Raw genomic sequence first — 13080 nt, 5'->3', positions numbered from 1 at the left:
CACAACGCTCCTTCACATCTTCATTTGTCAGTCTGTCTCACTGTGTGACTCCACAGGCTCCTCTCAAATAACTCATTTCCACTGCTCTCACTCCTGACTTCTGTCCCTCCAACAAGGTCCAAGCTTCACTTCCATACTTTAAAGTTGGTATTCCATACATTAAAGCTGGTATCACAATACTGTCATGTAGTTACTTTTTCACTTCCATGCTCAATTCCCTGTTTCTTATCACTGCCTTCAAAGAACCAGCAACCCTTTTTTCCTTGATGTACCCTTTCAAGCACTTCACCCTCCAAACTTCCATCCTTACTCATCACACTACCCAAGTACTTAAACGTACTCACATTTTCCATTTCCTCCTCATCCAACCTCACCGTACATTCACTGACTTCACTTCTCTCAAAGACAATAACTTTACTCTTCCCTACATTCACCTTTAGATTCCGTTTCTTACACACACTCTCAAACTCATCCACCAAGCCTTGCAGCTAGTTCCCCTTTGTCTTCACTTAACAACACAGTATCATCTGCAAACAACAGTACAGGGAGTTTCCAAACACTGCCCTCTCTTATTAGGACCACTCCAACATCCACTGCCCTACCTTGTGTCTTTTATAACCCTATCCATATACAGAATGAACAATCATGGAGACATGACACATCCCTGTTTTAATCCAGCCATCAAATAGAAAAATTCACTCAGTTCACTATCCACACGTACTGCAGCGTTACCACCCTCATACATACTCTTCACGGCATTCAACAAGTTCCCATGTACTCCATATATTCTTAATACTTTCCACAATCCATGAAGGCCGCATACAACTTCTTTCCCTTCTGTAGAAACTTTTCTATCTGTCTATCTATTGCCAGACGCCTCAATCCCGTTTGGGGTGGCCACAAACAAATCGCCTCCAAGTCACCCTGTCCCCCGCCATTTCACTGCCCTGCTCCCAACTCACACCCCCCTCTCTCATATAGCCTACCTCTCCACCCCATCCCTCCATCTCATCCTCGGCTTCCCCCTCCCTCTTCCCCCCTCCACCTCACTCACATACACTCTCTTCATCAGTCTTTCACTCTTTATTCTCTCCACATGGCCAAACCACCTCAGTGTGTTCCTCATAACGCTTCCTATCACATCCACATCCACACCACAACGCTCCTTTATATCCTCATTCGTCAGCCTGTCTCTCCATGTGACTCCACAGGCTCCTCTTAAATAACTCATTTCCACTGCTCTCACTCTTGACTTGTGTCCTTCCAACAACGTCCAAGCTTCACTTCCATACGTTAGAGTTGGTATCACAGTACTGTCATGTGGTAACTTTTTCACTTCCATGCTCACTTCCCTGTTTCTAATCACTGCTTTCAAAGAACCAGCAACCTTTCTTCCCTGCTGTACCCTTTCAAGCACTTCACCCTCCAAACCTCCATCCTTACTTATCACACTACCCAAGTACTTAAACGTACTCACATTTTCCAGTTCCTCACCATCCAACCTCGCTGTACATTCACTGACTTCACCCCTCTCAAAGAGCATCACTTTACTCTTCCCTACATTCACCTTTAGATTCCATTTCTTACACACTCTCTCAAACTCATCCACCAAGCCTTGCAGCTCCCCTTCGTCTTCAATCAACAACACAGTATCATCTGCAAACAATAGTACAGGGAGTTTCCAAGCACTATCCTCTCTCACCATAGCCACTCCAACATCCACTACCCTACCTTGTACCTCTTTTATTACCCCATCCATGTACAGATTGAACAACCATGAAGACATGACACATCCTTGTTTCAACCCAACTTTCAAAGAGAAAAATTCACTTAGTTCACCATCCACACGCACTGCAGCCTTCGCACCATCGTACATACTCTTCACAGCATTCAACAACTTTCCATCTACTCCATATATTCTTAACACTTTCCACAATCCTTGTCTATCCACCGTCATATGCTGTCTCCAAACCCATGAAAGCCGCATACAACTTCTTTCCCTTCTCTAGAAACTTTTCCACTAAAGATCTAAGAATGAATATCTGCTCTACACAACCTCTTCACTTCCTAAAACCTCCCTGTTCTTCTCCAACTAATTCCTCTGTTATTGACTAACTGTCAGTAAGTATCCTACCATATACCTTTCCTGTTACACTAAGAAGACAAATGCTGCTATGATTACCACATACTTCTTTTTCCCCTTTTCTTTTGTACAGGGGAATAATTATACCCGACTTCCAATCCTCCGGGACTCTACCTTCCTCCCAGGCCAATCTGCACATCTTCCACATCCATTCTACTACTATCTCTCCCCCATGCTTCAGCATTTCACCACACACTCCATCAATTCCTGGGGCTTTCCCCGATTTAACTTTCATCATTGCTTCCACAACTTCTATCCTACTGATTTCTTCCTGTCTTCTCACCTCCCTCCTTCTCCCAGCCATTCCCCAGCCACTTATATTTGCATTACTTTCATTCTCTATGTTCAACAGTTCCTTAAAATGTTCTCTCCATCTGCTCACTTTTTCTCCCTTCTCCACTAGTAATCTACCATTTTTATCTTTCACTCGCCAACTAACTTCTTTGGCACCCAATCTAACTCTCTCTACCTCTTTCCAGAACATTTTCTTACATTCCCTCCACTTTACCCTCAAATTCCTCCCAAATTCCTCATCCACTTTCTTCTTACTCTCTCTTACAAATCTTTTCACCTCTCTCCTCCTCTCTACGTATAACTCTCTCGTCCGTCGCTCAACTTCTTCCACGCCCCTGTTTCTCATCCATTCACTATACTTCTTTTGTGCCACAGCCTCTCTTGCCTCTTCATTCCACCATGAAGTCCCCTGCATCCCCCTTCGTCTTCTCTTCACCCCACACACAACCTTCACATGCTGCACAGATTTCTTCTGTTAATATCTTGCACATACCTTCCACGTCCCCCATCTGCTCCAGTCCATATTTACCCAATCACTCCTCCACTTCATCTTATATTCTGCCTTTTTTCCATTCTCTTCTAACCTTTCCACCCTCCTTGTATGCACCACTTCCTCCTGTCCTTCCCTTCTTCCATTAGAAAGTCCACTCCCCCCAACATCTGTATACTTTTTCGTCCATCACACACCCTCTCATCCTGTCATTCACACACACATAATCAATACTTAGACTTGCTTTTCCAAAATTAGGGTGTATCTTACACAGTGCAGCGTCTTATATGCCGCGAAATGCAGTACTACAGAGGACAGATTTTCAAGAAGATTGCTGAGGAAGATGACAAGTCTGTGGTGAAATATTGTAGAACTACAGAGACAAATAAAAAAGCAAGCTCTTCCTACATTTAACCCTTTCTCATCGGGTGGCACACTAGCGTGCCACCAAGGAAATGTCTGTAGCTATCAGGTGGCACATATATGTTTTCTGGACCTTTTATATTTGTACGCCAGTACCGAGGGCCCAATAATGGTCCAGTGTCAGGAGAAGTCATGACTGAGGAATTACCATCATGGGAGGACTCTTTTATTGTTTATTATTTTCGTCACATATGAGAAGTACATTGAGGTGTGAGGTATGAGGTGTGTTGCTGCGGTGGCAGCTTATATGGATCTGATGGAAGCAATGTCTGATGACTCAGATTATGTTGTCAGACAAAAGTGAGAGTGAAAGTGCTACTATAAAAGAAAAAAACGGCCTTGAGTTTATCATTTTGTCAAATGGCATATGTCTGGCAGTGGAGGAGCTCCAATACCACAGGTTTTGACAGCTCACCACACAGGTAATATTATTATGCTTTTTTGTACATCTTGTTAGAGATCATTTTACTCAGGGAATTATGGTCTATTTTTTGGTGTGGAATATTTTATCAAAACAATTATCTCTATGTATCTCAGAAACCCAGTGTGTGGGACATCCAACAAAGAAAAAAAGGAGAAGAAGTGAAAGGGTTAAAAAGCCATTGTCAGAAACCTACTGTCCCAATGATAAAGAAAAAAAAAATGTATTGTGAGAAAACTCAGGGTGTTTGCTGTGATTAAGAATGGAAATTGTCAAAGAATGATTTTGGGTCATTGATAATTTGGTAGACAAATGGAATAAAAGGAAAAAACTGCTAAGTGATTACTGCCAATTCGTGTGCTAATGATAGTTAGGAAAAGTGTTTAGTTTTAAAGGAAAGGTATAATGTACAATATTCTAGATGTGAAGTTTCTGACCAGTGTATTTCTTACTGCATTTACAGATTAATGATAAATAGTTGATGGTACTGCAAGACTTACAAAAAGTTTGTTTTCTGTGTTTTAAAATCACTTTCATCCATTCCCCCCCCCCCATTCATGCATAATAAAAAGATTTAAGTCTGTCTGGTTAGTACTTGGATGGGTGACCGCCTGGGAACACCAGATGCTGTTGGCTTAACGTTCTCCCTACGTGTCAAGTGGGGTTGGTGGAGTAGTGCCCCTCCCTGTAAAACAATTAACTCTAAGCCTTGGCCACCCCGTTTGGGATACATGGCGTCTGGCAATGAATGAATGAAAGTCTGTGAAATGAAATAGGACTTTTTTTTTTTTTTTTTTTTTTTTTTTTTTTTTTTGACAGGTTCAAGGCATTATATACTTCACTTATAATATTTAGTAATGGAATTCAAAAGTTTTCCAATAATATCTGTGATGATCCTGCATACCAGTCACTTTAATAAGTTGCTTTATCCCATGTTATGAAGCAAAAATTTAAAAATAATCATGGTATCACCTCATTCATGGGGTAATATCAGCAGGAGTTTTCAAATATTGCCCCAAAATTAATTTTAATTTTATGAAGAAAGTGTGTGAGCATGCAACTTTAAAATATAGTATGTAGTTTCCATATATGCCTTTGTTACCATATACATGTTTAATTTGTAGTGAGGGAAACAAATAAATCAAGGAAAACCTGCATTTTTTTTTTTTTTTTTTTTTTACTGACCATACCCTATCATATGGTATATATGTACAATATAACTATATATAAATATATATACATGCAGTATCTATATTTATATGTACAGTGTAACTATATTATGTAAATATATATATACAGTACATACGGTATTCATATTTATATGTACAGTATAACAGTATATATTAATATATATACATACCGTATTTATATGAAGTATATATATATATATATATATATATATATATATATATATATAATGTATATGTACAGTATAACCTGCACAGTATATATAAATATATATACATACAGTATCATCATGAAATATATATATACATAATGTATATATTGTCGCCTGCACAGGCAGGGCTGACTCAAGACAATCACACAATATGGGAGTTAAGAAAATGGCACAATAGTCGGTTTTTGTACAAAAATATATTCATAAATCTGCCACATACATGAAAGCAAAAGAGGGGAAAACAGGTTCAAAATACAAATTATCAAAAGGAGGATGCACAACATTATTATACAATACAATCAATGGGTTAAAAAAGGGAAGAAAGATTACACGAACAAATCTGAAATACACAGGACACCTTAACACGTGAATAACTAGAAACTTAGACTTAAGTTAGAACTACACACACTTGTAGGGCAGCAGCGTACTGACAGTTGCATAATTATCAGAGACGAGAGCATGACGGCGCTCCTTAACTGAGGTTGGAGAGTGATCACAGGTGAAGGTGGAAGTCGTGTGGAGGCTACTTTTAGTGTGGATTGTAGGGATGTGCTAAGTGTAAAAAAGAGTGTAGTAAAGAAGTGTCACCAAGATGTGATTCTGTGTGAGTGTGTGTGTGAACCAAGTGTGGTGGGAAGAGGGTGTGTGTGGAAAGCCTGCTCTCTGTGCCTCTTATTCAGTCCCAAGCAACATGAGTAGGTGGAGTTTCCTATAGTTGCGACAGCGAGAGGTGGCGGAGAAGCGCCTCCCTTAGGGAGGACTGAGGAAAAGGCTTTCCTTCTCTCGTCCCTGATTGGTCTACGGTGATGGGCAGAATGGGGAGGTGTGAGAGCGCTTATATTTCCCTCATAGTACCGTCACCAAATTGATCGCTATGGTTCGAAGCTTTATTTATTGCTACAGCAGTTAATATGTGTACACAGACTATTACCTATGGTATATCACAATACATACAGGTGTGCATGTTGATATTCTAGAATATGAAAGTCCAGCCAAAAACATTTAAGGAGTAAAACATTAGAAAGGACAGGATAATACTCACCATAAGCCAAAATCAGGGAAGGGGAGAGAGAGAGAGAAAGAGTGAGTGAGTGAGAGAGAGAGAGAGAGAGAGAGAGAGAGAGAAGAATACAGAAAAAGAAACACGTGCGCTTTGAGGGAGTGGTAATGACAAGATCAGGTCCACCGGGACATACTTGTCACTCCTAAGCCCCTTTCTTCTCTCCCTTATCCCGTCGCTCCTGAGGGCGTACATGCATGCATTCAGACATATATTTATACATACAGTATATATATATATATATATAGAGAGAGAGAGAGAGAGAGAGAGAGAGGCGGGGGGTGTCAGCAGGTGAGGTCACATGGGAGGCACGGCCTATACAGTATATATACTGGCTTGGTATGAACATGTCATCATTTCCTTGGAAACTTCTATAACAGACAGTACCCAGCTATTCCGTTTCCTGTATCCTGGTGTGACGAAAACTGAGCAACTTCAGATACCTGAGGCATTGCTGTACAGGCCAAATCGGTAATCATGATGCAAGACTTGGAAGATGCGGAAGGCAGGCTACCATACACCAGCCAGACACGAAGAGTGGTTATGAACGTCCACAATTACCTCCGGAGGCGAGACGCAACACTCAGTGAAACTGACATGGATGTCGAGACGGCAGCGGCGACGGGAGTATCGGTGCGCTCTGTGCAACATATGAAAAAGGAGGTGAAGGAAGGAGGAATCCGGTCGCCTTCTCGCAAGAAAATAAGAAAATCTCCAGTGCTGGACAACACTGACTATTTCGATGAAGCCTGCATAAGAAGAGAAATTCTGGCTTTTTATGAAAGGGGGGAAATTCCAACCATGTGTAGCCTGCTGGAGAAGGTTAAAGAACCCCCAGTGAATTTTCCTGGTGGTAAAACGTCGCTTTCTAAAATAGTCAAGAGAATAGGATTTAAATTGAAGAAAACTGAAAGTGGGAGACAGCTTCTAATGGAAAGAGAAGACATTGTTATTGCAAGGTGTAAATATTTGAGGATTCTAAGTGAAATCAGAAACTCCAGTAACCCACGGACAGAAGTTTATTTAGATGAAACTTGGGTTTATCAAAATGAAGCTGTGAGCAGATGCTGGAGTACACCAGACGGAAGAGTTGGCCCAAAGTTAAAAACGGGAAAAGGAGCGCGTTTTGTCATTCTACATGCTGGCGGAGAAAATGGTTTTGTGCCTGGAGGACTGCTGATGTTTAGAGCAAAGAATGGTATCAAGGGAGATTACCATGATTCACGAGTGTTTCAGGACATGGTTTAAGGAACAGCTTCTGCCAAATATTCCGCCAAACGCATTAATAATAATGGATAATGCACCCTACCATTCTAAAATACTCAATAAAGCACCAATCAAAAGTTCAAACAAAGGTGATATAATTAAATGGTTACTGGACAATAGCATTCCTCATGACCCATCGCATACAAAATCTGAGTTGCTATATTATGTGAATAAACACAGAGACAGGCAGATATATGAGATTGATCAAATAGCCCATGATCACGGTCACAAGGTGTTGAGACTTCCTCCATATCACTGCAATCTCAATCCCATAGAACTCATCTGGGCGCAGGTTAAGTCAGAAATAAACAAGAGGAACTCAAATGCTCACCAAACTCTTGCCAACGTAGAGGAGATAACAAGAAATGCAATACCAAGAGTAACGGCGGAAAATTGGAAAAAGTGTGTGGGTCATACGAGAAAAGTTGAGGACGAATATAGAAATACAGATATTGTAATAAACCATCTGCATGAGAACTTCATAATCAATGTAGCAGATTCCAGCAGCGATGATGAGTGAAGTGCCACCGTGATGAGATGAGACGTGCCACCGTGATGAGATGAGACGTGCCACCGTGATGAGAAGAGACGTGCCACCGTGATGAGATGAGACGTGCCACCGTGATGAGAAGAGATGTGCCACCGTGATAAGAAGAGACGTGCCACCGTGATGAGAAGAGACGTGCCACCGTGATGAGATGAGACGTGCCACCGTGATGAGATGAGACGTGCCACCGTGATGAGAAGAGACGTGCCACCGTGATGAGATGAGACGTGCCACCGTGATGAGATGAGACGTGCCACCGTGATGAGAAGAGACGTGCCACCGTGATGAGAAGAGACGTGCCACCGTGATGAGATGAGACGTGCCACCGTGATGAGATGAGACGTGCCACCGTGATGAGATGAGACGAGTTGTCGTAATGAGGAGAGACGTGTTGCCCAAGTGTGGAAAAGTGACGCATCGCCGTGATGATAATAAGTGACATGCCCCCATGGTGCGGAGTGATGTGTCGCTGTTCCTATTTTGTACTCTGTGTAACCCCAGATCAATATTATTATGAAATGGAGATACTGTATATGATATTAATAAATGTATACTTTCATATTAGTCTTTTACTTCTCATTCATAAAGTGACACAGCTGCATAAGCTATACTGTATTTGTGTTTACTTTCCTAAAATGGGGAGAGGATAGGAGGAGGACAGAAAAAAATAAATTGAAGAGTGTTGAGAGAGAGAGAGAGAGAGAGAGAGAGAGAGAGAGAGAGAGAGATGGGAATTAAGCAATGAGTGTACACAATCATAAAATAATCTATGTACGCTTTGTCTTGTCACTTTAAAGCACTGGAAGAAACTTTTGAAATAATTCTTTAGTAAAATTCTCATGCCTGTGAATCTCAGCTATTTCAGAAAAACCATGAAGAAGGATTTATGTACCATATGGTTGGGAAATATTCATTCAGAATAAACTGGCTTAAACCAACACCAACAGGAGCATCGCTCATTGTGAAAACATTGTTCACCTGTGTCAAGATTTTTTTTTTTGATGGATTGAAGACAGGTCTGCTAAGTTTATATTTTAGAATAAAGCATTAGAATGGCCATACAATATACATCTCAAGCCAAAAGCAATGCATTCCGTCGGACAAGCAGACAAAGCAGCTGGAAGGTGAGGTGAAGAGTCAAGATGCAAAATACAGAGGAAACAAAGGCAAACATTCTCTGAGGCTCACACTGCGCTCACGTCCCTGGGGATTGTCATGGAGGGCTGAAGGGAATCACAGGTCACAAGATCCACCTGTCCATACTTGCCACTCCTTAACCCTTTCTTCCCTAGGTTGCTCTCTCTCTCTCTCTCTCTCTCTCTCTCTCTCTCTCTCTCTCAACACACCACAACAAAATGTAAGCAAAATAGTATATATATATATATATATATATATATATATATATATATATATATATATATACGTGGAGGGATTGCATATACCGGTAATGACTTTATTGACGTGGAACAGTGTGCAGGTCCTGGAGTATGATAGTGAGAGAGAGAGGGGGGGGGGCCTGCGCGCACAAGCACACACACACACACACACACACACACACACACACACACACACACACACACACCAGAATATATTGTCCCTTGAGAATTAGCCTCCCTCCTCAGGTCACACACACTCTTGGCTGCCTTTCATTTTAACTTCCTTCTTCCTTATGTATTATGAAACTTATCTCTACATCAAATCCTTTATCAATACCCCTCTTATGTTTCCTTTTTTCACTCGTGAGAGAGAGAGAGAGAGAGAGACAGACAGACAGACAGACAGACAGACAGAGACAGAGGGAGAGAGACAGAGACAGAGACAGACAGAGATGGGTTGAAGGGGAGAGGCTGGTGCAGTACATTTAAGGTTATTAAATACGGCGATGAATTACGGATGACTTGATGAGCCTTATAATGGGATACTGACTGCATAAGTACAGCATGATAAATACAGTATTTTCCTTTGTATTTCAAGACCATGAAAAAAGAGATTATAAAATATAATGAAAACACATCACAACAAAATGTTACAAAAAACGTACATACATACATACAGAGAGAGAGAGAGAGAGAGAGAGAGAGCAGCACCAGGCAGGTGACGATGTCTTTCCAGATTAGACGATACACCTGTACTGGTCATCAAATGGACTCCTAACCTCACTCACGCACCTCCCACCCCACCATCCACCAATCACAGACATTCCAGTGGGAAGAGAGTGGGATGAGCTTCTCCGCCACCTCTCGCTGTCGCCACTTGTGGAGCCTTCATCTGTGATTGGTGAAGGCCAGGGAATTAGGGAGGAGCTTTTCATCACAAGGGACCTGGGCCGCAGCATTTCGGGGCATTTCCGGTCGAAGGGGGACAAGGCTAGGTTAGGCCCCTGGGACCACAGGTGTTTGGAACAAAGGCAGGACAGCTGTCAGACTCAGATTAAGAGAATTAGTCCGGGGAGCCCTAATCCGTCTTAATCCCATAATGGCACTAGCCGGGGTTAATCCTGGGGCTGTCACTCGGCCTCTCCTTGTTTTATTCTCTCTCTGTTCAGGAGTGGAGTTCAGCTGCCGTTACACCTCCCAGCCTGAGAGTTTTGACCGAGGAGAAACTCGTCTACTATGAGAGATGGGACAGATAGTCCGCCATTGAGTTATCAACTCTTTATATTGCCTAATGTTGAGGGAATTCTCCTGTAGGAATGGAGCTCATCTAGTAAGACGCTGGTTCTTGTGCGTTAAGTTGGCTAAGAACTTAAGGGGATGGTGATTGGTATACAGTTGCAAATGGGGTGATCCAGGACCAACATAGACAGCAAAATTCTCCAAACTGCATCTCTCTGGAACTTGCTTCCCCGGAGTTGTTTCACCCCAAACTTCAACCTACAGCTGTTCATGTCCAACTGTCACAGATATTTTATAAATGGAGGATGCCTGTAGTCTGGTGTATGTATTATTTATTTATTTTATTCATTTTTCCTTTTTCCGTTCTGTTTTTGAAAAAGAAAAAAAAAATGTTGTGATGCTAAGATAAGAGCTAACAGGTCTTTCTGTATAGAGAGTATTTACACTGAGTAGGGGTGAACTTTCTGCTAATTTAAGATACTAGCATTTCTATTCCTGGGTCACTGTCTTGCAATAACACTGCACCAGCTGCATTACCACTAGCATCTACAGCTAATTTCAATGGCTCATCAAAGTTGGGGGCCTGTAGTACTGGTTTGTGGGACGAGATAGATTTAGCTTTGAGAAAGGCTTCACAACTTTGATCCCAATAAAATTTTGTCTTTCATCAAAGGATCTGTGAGGGGAGCTACTAACACAGAGAAGTTTACTATGAATCTTCGAGAATATCCTGGTATACCCAAGAATCTACAGAGTTCTCTCTTATTCTTTAGACGGGGAATTGGTCATTGCTTTGACCTTAGAATCAGGAGGGCTAACTTTTCCGTGGCCTACTCGATAGCGTATTTTTTTTTTTTTTTTTATGTGTTCGACTCTGGGCATACGCTTCACAGCCTGCACCCAAGGCCCAGTAGTCCTCCTACATACCATACACTTCTAGGCTACATGTCACCACTTCGGTGCTAACACCCACCGTCCATATTGAATACATGCCTGAGGTGTCTCATACAGTCACACATTCAAGACTAAGTGTGCATCAGACAACTTGTGCAATAAGCTAATTGATACTGTATAGGTGTTCAGGTCAGGAGATGCTAAATACAGTGATTACATCTATTTAAATGAGGCAGCTAGGGATATCTTTCTGGCGATAAATTTCGAGGGTAAATATTTTTGGCGATCGAGGGTAGATATTTTTGGCGCTAAACTTCGAGGGTAGATATTTTTGGCGATCGATACGAGGGTAGATAGTTTGGGCGATAAATTTCAGCTTCCTATGACAGTTTTTTTTTTTTTTTTTCCTGGCTGCCTCCGTGTGTTTTATTGATTTAACCTGTGAGGGAAAATCAAGGTTGCCTGACTTTACGAAATAAAACCTGGCGGCGCTACTGCCAGGATCATATGCCGCAGGACCACAAGGCAAAGACAACATAGAATAAAAGCAGACACGAACCTAAAACAAAGGTAAATACAGAGAAACTAAGCAAATGCACTAAAATTACACACACACACACACACACACACACACACACACACACACACACACACACACACACACTAAAAACATAAAGAACATCGAATATTAAACCTTATGCAGCATTCCAGCTTCCTCCACAAACTTGGGTGTTCCCCCTCCCATACATCAGGTAACTTCTCTAAGCAATGACGGAAGAAGGTAAGAGCCATCACCTGCCTGCTGCTCAGAGAGGTACCGACTGCGTAAATGTCCATTCCCCTGGCAAGTGGCAAACAGTCAGGGAGGCCTAAGCAATCCCCACAGAAAGGTGAGGCGGGGGCGTCCTCCTGTAAGTGGGCAAGCCGGGTGTGGCCAATTCTATCAGCATAAAGCAGTCTCCCACCACCGAGACAAGCCTCAGTAAGTGCAGGAGTCGCCTCACTACACAGAGCACACATCTTGTTTGGCCCCAGCGCATCCCAGTGGTCTTGCCAACAACGCTGAATCCGTCTGCCAGTAAAAAGGTAAAAATCATACGCAGGCACACAATGCGGAGAAGGATGGGATCCTGTAGGAGCAGGAGGGCGAGCTGATGCTGCCTTAACCAGCAGATCAGCCAGCTCATTTCCGGACATCCCCACATGGGCAGGAACCCAACAACCTCCACACGATGGCTACGACGGCCAAGGAGGAAAAGCCACACTAAAACTGATCATACCAGAGGATGCGATGAACTGAAAAGACTCCAGTACAGACAGAGCACAAGGAAGTCTGTAAAATCACTGAAAAGCAGACAGGGAAAGAGAAAAAATTATTTGGACAGAAAAACAAATTGCAATCAGTTCTGCCGTAAATACTGAAGAAATATCAGGCAGACTACCGCCCTGACTGAAGGAAGAGACGATGACACCAAAGCCTACTCCAGTATCTGTCTCCGATCCATCAGTATAGACAGGGACAGGTCCC

This window comes from Coenobita brevimanus, chromosome 117 (genome assembly GCF_032717465.1).
Source record: "Coenobita brevimanus isolate Jiangsu-jjx chromosome 117, ASM3271746v2, whole genome shotgun sequence".
In the NCBI taxonomy this organism is placed as follows: Eukaryota; Metazoa; Arthropoda; class Malacostraca; order Decapoda; family Coenobitidae; genus Coenobita; species Coenobita brevimanus.
This window is presented reverse-complemented; position numbering follows the sequence as displayed.